Source organism: Armigeres subalbatus, chromosome 3 (assembly GCF_024139115.2).
Source record: "Armigeres subalbatus isolate Guangzhou_Male chromosome 3, GZ_Asu_2, whole genome shotgun sequence".
NCBI lineage: Eukaryota > Metazoa > Arthropoda > Insecta > Diptera > Culicidae > Armigeres > Armigeres subalbatus.
In genome coordinates this window covers 3,637,587-3,645,648 of record NC_085141.1, presented here as the reverse complement: position 1 = coordinate 3,645,648, position 8,062 = coordinate 3,637,587, and the positions used below count along the sequence as shown (strand labels likewise).

At 37.6% G+C, this 8,062-nt stretch overlaps 1 long non-coding RNA gene across 1 annotated transcript; it reads right to left on the bottom strand.

Moving 5' to 3' along the window:
- Positions 1 to 2,903: 2,903 nt before the first annotated feature.
- On the bottom strand, positions 2,904 to 6,240 carry LOC134220148 (uncharacterized). Its single transcript, XR_009981780.1, has 3 exons — positions 6,211 to 6,240; positions 4,098 to 4,199; positions 2,904 to 4,020 (listed from the first exon to the last, which is right to left on the bottom strand). It is a non-coding gene; the product is annotated as an uncharacterized LOC134220148 (long non-coding RNA).
- Positions 6,241 to 8,062: the final 1,822 nt, after the last annotated feature.

Here is an 8,062-nt window from a genome sequence, read left to right as displayed (position 1 = left end):
TTCGTATTTCACTCAAAATTTTCACACATTGTGAGAGTCGGCCAAGGCGTCGCCGTGATGTGTGAAAATTATTCATGCGATGTGTACTTGACTTTAAGCGTGTTGACTGCTCCGCATGGGGTGGGACAAAAGATATTTTAGTTACTAGATAAAGATTGTCGCTTCGGTTCCCTTTGTTCTGCTGTCCGAAACATGTGTGGTACATACCTTGAAACTTGCTAGCTCACTGGGTGGGGATAATTTCATTCAGGGTCGTTAATTCACCAACTTACCGTTTCGTTCATGAACTGGTCAGTCCTTATGACTTGTACCTACCAGAGAGAGGAACACTGTTGAAGCGGAACACGTGTAGAATAGGGGTGCCAGTTTTCTTGACTGTGTGAAATGCAAAGGTTTTACACCGTGAAAAATTCTCAAAAGCCAAAAGAAAATCAATTTCTGAATATTAATCAGAAGACGAGGCTTGAAGACTCCTCTGTGAGTCCGAAGCTTACGAAAACAATAAAAAATTGCAAAAATGCCTTATTGCTCCAGGGATGTGCGTTTGTAAATGAATCGCTACAACCTGCTCAATTGGATTTCATAGTTTATGATTTATTTGCCCTCATTGGGCCCTAATTAGTCACACTTTTTAGATAGGGTACTTGCATGCTGGGCCTCTAGCCCTTGGATTCGTTGATCTTGGTAACTGTGGCTCGACTACGATGAAGGAGCGCGACGGACGGTTCGCCGCAGGTGAAACTCGAAGCGACTCGTTGATTGCAGGTTGTCGATGTAGGTTGTAGCAGATGATGGGGTTCGCCACCGGCGAGGCAGTGGCTCGAGAGGTTGCTATCGGTTCGCCACCGGCGTGGTAGGTGGCCGTGAGGCTGATGACAATTCGCAACCGGCGTGGCAGATGGCTGAGATTCTGATGACGGTTTGCCACCGGCGTGGCAGATCTCCGAGAGTCTGATGACGGTTCGCCACCGACGTGGCAGATGTCCGAGTGTCTGATGATGGTTCGCCACCGGCGTGGCAGATGTCCGAGTGTCTGATGACGGCTCGCCACCGGCGTGGCAGATGTCCGTGAGTCTGATTACGGTTCGCCACCGGCAAAACGGGTGGTCTAGAAGCTGGTCGTTGACTTCGGTCTTACAAAATGGCCGACGGTACTGGACAGGCACTGGTGATATGGCACTCGAAATACCACCTTCCAATGGCGGATGCAAAAGGGTGGTTTGGTTGGATGGCCCGGTGTTTGCAGGTGACAGGTCCCTTTTCTGTCGAATCTTTACAGATGACGAATCACTGGTGTTTCGTGCGCAGATCAGGACACTTTAGCGACTCGTGCAACTCCGGGAGGCACGCCTCAGCCTGTAAAGGAAAGGATCAAAAGAAAAAGGTCCTCTGATCGGACCTGCCAGGAGGCATTAGTACCCTATCGTGTGACTATTTTCCTTTTATAATAACTTTTTACTTGTTTATCTAACAATTACCTTTTTCTTGGATGTATTTTCGTTTAGGCACTTATTTCACAGTATTCGCTTTTGAAACAATATTCGTACTAACTAAAATACAATTTTCAATTTATTTTAGGTTACTTTTTGCATGTGGTTTTACTAACCGTACTATTTTTGATTTTAGCACTTTTTTAATTTATCCGTACTATTAGACTAAGTAGGATTTTACACTGCAAAATTTACAAAAAACACATCTTTAGATTAATAAGCACAATTTTACAAATAATTTCAACAAAACCTTTAAACTATAATTTTACACACGGCGCGCACTACTAATTCGTCTGATTATTTCGACAGAAAAGAAATTTTCTCAGTTGCGGCTGAGCTTTTATAACATTTAAGAAGTGTAATTTTGGAGCGCAAACTTCGTGACAAAAATACGAGGTTTGACATTCATATACTCCTCCACCTTTGCATATCATCTTGTCTTGATATAATAGCGACCCCTAGTTGTCATATATTTTTTGTTACAAGTGTTTGTTTTGGCAACACGTCCACCTCGCTACCAATAAATACCGATCAGAAGGACTGAATGGAATTGAACTGCGTGAGTGCTGCATCTGTCAAACCTTAAGTGAGTTTCTCAGAGCAGTCACTCACTGGTATGTTAAGTGTAGTATAGGGTAAATGCGTTGGATATAGGATTTGTGGTGGAGCCAGCAAATTATCATTTTGGAACCATCGGTTACATTGCCCTCTCGTCCCTCCAAAAGAAAATGTTTATTGTTAATTATTTATGCGTTCAAGTAATTAATAATGTTACTGACTATTCAATACTGTATGTTTCATCTAGTGAAATTTCAGAATGAATCAGAATTTGAACCATGATTTCTTTTTCGTTTACCCTTTCACTCACGTGAAAGCGAAAAAGACTATACTATAAATGTCATTGATGAGTGCGCACTCAGCGAGTTCCATCCAAATTTCTAACTTAGTGACTGTTGTTCACATTCGCTACAGACAAATCAGCAGGAATCAAGGATCGGTAAGAAACTCGACAAATTCCACGAAATATTCCTAATTCAGAGCTCTAAGTACTTATTGATTCTAATCTCCTCGTTTGGTCTCGATCTCTTTCAGCATTTCAAAAGAATCAATTGGAATTCTCCGGTGGATTTTGTGGAGTCTACGAAGAAGACAATCACTTGTTAGAATCGTGATGGCTGGATCGATTATTCTAAAACAGGATCCAAAACAATCCTATTGGATTATTCTGTCAGATAAGTGGAATGAAATTAATTGCAAATTTCTCATTCAGTTTGTCGAAGAGTAGATGCTTTGTGGTTATTTTTGTTTGTTTACTTTTAGGTGGGCTTCAAGTCAGCCGCTGAGAAGACTCCGATTGATTTTCCGGACTCGTCTGCTAGTTCGTAGGAACTGGTCCCTACTCTGGCAATCACCTCCCGGATAAAAAATATGATTAGAATATTATAAATTTTACTGTTACATCACCATGTAAAACATAGAAATTACCATTGAATGTAATGGAATTTTAACAACTAAATCACATCAGAGACAATTGTTTTCCACGATTAAATGAATGGTAAATGGGACTTTTACAATAAAAAAGGGGGGTTGTTATGTATCTTTACAATAAAAAAATCGAAAAATTTTCATACAAAATTCAGAGCAAAACAATTGATTTAACGGTTCTTCAATGGGATGATTTCGAAGGCCAAAACAATAGAAAACAATGTGTTTCAAATGTTTTTTCTCAATTTTTTTTTATTGTTTTACAGTAGAAATACAATGGGATTTTAAATAAATTTCACTTCAATCTCGACTTCAATATTACAATAAAAATACAATTCAATTTAATGTTGTACAATTTATTTTATTGGTACTAGGTATTTCAATTTAGTTTTAAATTTTATTTGTAATCAGTAAATTTAAATTTTGTTTCATTTTTAATATATTTTTAAGATAATTCTACTACAGTCGGGATTCGCTGGTTGGGATCTTAATACTTGGGTCACTTTTTAGTTGGGTCTCCGCTGGTTGGGCAATGGCCCAACTAAAAAGCAACCGTACGTCAAAATTCAATGTAAACACGAAAAACGGGATTGGGCGTCACTGGACATCATTTGTGATGTTCACGTCGAAATACACGTGTTCAAATGGCTGTCAGTTGACCCAACTAAAAAACCGAATTCGTTAGTTGGGCCGAGGTCGTGGCCCAACCAGCGAATCGCGACTGTATAGTTTTAATTAAATTCAATTTAGCTTTAATTTAATTTCAATTTGATTTTAAATTAATTTCAATTTAATGCAATTAAAATTTATTTGAAATTTAGAAAAAAAAAAAAAAATTAATACAATTTTATTTTTGTTTCAAAATGATTTCAATTTGATTTTAGTTCAATTTGTGTTCGAATTAAAATTAAAATTATTAGTGGTATTGTTAAGTGCGTTAACTGCTATTCAGACCGGGATTCATAAACGTAGATTTCAGTCGCCAATGATGCAACCGGCTATACTCACTGAAGCCGCTGTAACTAATGCTGCTCGCATTTTTTTCCTGTGGAAGACGTAAATTATAAGATCATGTCAGGTTGCTTACAAAAAGTATAAGCCGAGAAGAAAAACAAAAGTTACCTGTTTAATTTTTTATTGTATCCCGTTGGTGATATAGCTCGATGATAGTCGCCGAACGATATTGAATCATCAGTGATGGTTAATATATTTTTAATTCAATTTCTGAAAAAGAACAAGGATACATGTTAATAAAAAATCTACGAACTGCTTCGGCGGTGTAAATCAAGGGACCCCTTCCTGAAGGTCTTTCACGTAAAAAACAATAATGTTACTAGGCACATACATTCCAAAACTTATACTTTTCATTAACTTATGAATGTTATTGCTTTTTGGTACACAGAGAAAAAAAAAGTTGGGATTCTGACATTTTCTAATTTCATTTTGAAAACATGGGAAATTTGGTATTTTTAAGAGCTAAAACTTTTCTGTCCAATGCTAAATTGATAAATTTAAAAGTTTTTGTTCAGTTTAAAATTGTGATTTTTACAGTGATAGATCTCAAAACAAAATTATAAAAATAATCAAACAAAACTTTAATTTTACATTTTTGGCAACACTTACAGTGATAAATAATGTGATCTGGCAGCCCACAACTATCTGTCAGTGACTGTTGCAAAAACGCGGTTCCTTCCAAAATCGATAAATTAAAGTTGGGTCCGGTTCGAATTAATAAATCCGCTTTGTTCCTTCGGCAGCAGTGAAATCAATTTCAAATGACTCAACAACCTGTATTATTTTCGTCAAAAAAACTGGTCGCATATGCACAACAATTCACAGCTGCTGCAAAAGAGTACCGCCAAAGAGGACGTGAATCGGTCTGCAAGTTCCAGCGAAAACAAACCAGCACACTACTCGAAATCCGGATCTGCAGTAATCGAGAAGGAAGACGTGACAATCTGTTGCTGAGGCGAAGTTCAATGAAGACAACGAAGTGCAAATAGGCGCACAAACGGTAAGAAATTTCATCTAATCCACTCATATACCCACAATTTTAAACCACAGCTTATTACAGAACCGTCACCCGCGAGCACAACAAAACTCTTCGGTGTAGGAAAACGATCTACGAGGTAATACCTACTACGAGGATGTCATCTCTTGCCGTCATAACGACTACCCTCAAGGAATCGTGAGCAGGAGACCTGAAGTGAAACTCCCGTCTAAAAAACCAATACAGCTCCGCTTTTCCCCGCTGGCATGTTGTGCAAGGTCTAACAGGGAACCGTAAACCAAACTCATCGAACGGATCCCTATATAGTGGTTTGATGTGTCGAACAACGGTCCACAACTTAAACGTGCAAGACGTCCACCGTTTTCTGCAGGATGGAACATCAACACGATCGATACCATTTTGTCCATTGTGTTTATTGTCGAATGGTTACAGCACCCGTGACCACCAAGACAGCGGTAGCACTGGAAGCAATCATCACACTGAACCAGGACGAGAAAGTGTCGCATTAAAGCCGATTTTGGAGGACGTACATTCCATCGAAGGCAGCAGCCGTATTCCGGTTACATATTTACAAGGCAGCTGGCCAATCAGACGATTAGAACAAGACGGGGTAAATATACACCACTGACTCAGAACGAGCCAGTAACACCGATGGATGAAACCCATAACAATATTTGTCAATTTTTATCAATATTTATGAATGTACTATAAATAAAATGACACAATAAAATGAAGACAAAATAAACAAATTTTAAACAAGTGTAATCTATTTTGGCAAATTTTAATTGAAAATACACTTGTAAAATTTACAATGAGTAAAACATGTTGTTTTGAAAGTTTACTAGTTAATTCGAATGTATAATGCACATTTTGTTTTGAGAGTAAAATGTTATTTTGAAAGAGTTGGCACTTGTCAAAGATCTTTCTGAAGTGACATTTTTGTAATTGTAGATTCAACAGTCTTATACTTTCTACTGAAAATCACTAACTGATTTTCTTAATTTTACCAACGTTTCTGTTAGTTCTACCAACGATTTTTTTTTTGTGTGTATGGGATCATTCATCAGATGGCATAATGAATTAGTGTATTGATATTTTCGAATAGGTTGTTGCTTATAAGGTTTTAATTTATAATTTTTTTTTTACGTGTTGAAAGATTTATCCCACATCAAAATGATCCAGTATCATGATGATAACACTATAGATACCTTGATAGATACTCACCACGGTACAGCGGGAAATGATCGGCCGTTCTTGCTCGTAGAATCAGTATTGTCGGTGTAGCACCAACTTAGAATTCGGAAGTCGGGACTTCCGAACCGAACTTTTTTCCGAAATTTTACCTGTCGAACTAATTGATGCGTTGTTTAGCGCATCTTTAGGCGAATCCAGCGCACTACTTCTAAAGTTGGGAGAAAATCTGTATCTGGATCTGGATCTGTTTCTGGAGAAAAATCCAGCTTCGATAGAAACAGTGTACTACTTTGTACCGGATAGACAATAATGAAAGGAACACTTCGTTTACTTCGTCTTTTCACTAATCACAAACAAAATTGTACACGCTCATCTAAATCCAGTCATTCATATTATAAGTAAAAGATTTTGTTCCTTTGAATTTTTTAATTTGAATTGATCAGAACATTAATATTTCAAGACCTGCAATTAAAACATATATTTGAAAATCGGTAGAACGTTTTTTCATGTAATAATGAAAGTTATTGTTATTTTATTGTTTTCAATTGTTATTCCATCAACATAATGAATAAATGAAATATTCTAAAATTATATTTTTATTTTCTTTAAAACGGATTATCTGATCACCGAGATGGAATACTTTTATAATTTGTTTAATTTTTGGATGAGCAATATAAAACATAAGCGAACAACTAAAATATTATAGAATGTATCGGTTACATTTAAATGTATTGTACTTTTAAAGTAAGTACAATAAAGGATTTTTACAACCGTGGAAAATCTACAATAAAAGTACAATAGATTGTATTATTTACCATACAACCAATTGTATTCCAATGGATCATACTATACAAGGAACTGTAAATTTTTATCCGGCCTTGCATGGCACATACAATGGACCAAGTTTGGCGTTATATTTATCGATCGCCGATGATTGACGAAAGTTGCGTTTCAGGATTTGCTGTCCCACAGAGTAGATGGGAGCAGTTTTGGGGTGGCGTAAATTGTAAATTTTGTTATTCTTATCGTTTTGTTTTTGTAAGTTCTTTGTTACCAGCTGATGAATTTGTTGATCAACTTTTGATTTAATTTTTAGTCGTTCTTCGTCCGAAACATCTTGTTCATCTAAATCCATCCGGTGTTGGTCTCCGGTTTCAACAATCTCGTGCCCAAAAATGGTCTTATATGGGGTGAATCCCGTTGATGCGTGAGGCGTATTATTGAGGACAAATTCAATTTCAGAGACCCTCGTATCCCAGAGGGTTTGATCGGATCGTACATAGGTGCGCATACAGGCATTTATTGTCCGATTCAGCCTTTCGGCTGGATTAGACTGGCTGTGATGCCGGGAATTTGTCCAATGCTGGATTTGGTATTTTTCGAGCAGCTTTTTAAACTCCTTCGAAAGGAAAGTGGACGCGTTATCGGAAATGAGGTATTCAGGAGCGGAGTATCTTCGAAACCAATTTTCCTCAAGAATTTTGCACACCTGTGGAGTGGAAATTTTTCTGACCGGAAACAAAAGGCAAAACTTCGAGAACAAATCTATGATGACCAACAGGTGGCAATTACCCTGACGGCTCCTAGGTAAGGACTGAATATAATCTAACGCTATAATTTGGAACGGTTTGGTGGTGATTCGTTGATTGCCGGTTGCCGGATACTGTGCCCTATTGGCGGGTTTAGTTTCCTTGCATACCATACATTTTTTTATATACGACCGTAGGTCTTTGGCCATTTGAGGCCAATAGTACTTCTTCGAGAGTTTGGCCAGGGTTTTTTCAAAGCCTAAGTGGAGACCGTTATCATGTTCTTCGGCCAAAATCTTCTCACGTAGATCGCTTGGAATGCATGTTTTCCACTCGAAACCGTAATCTAAGAT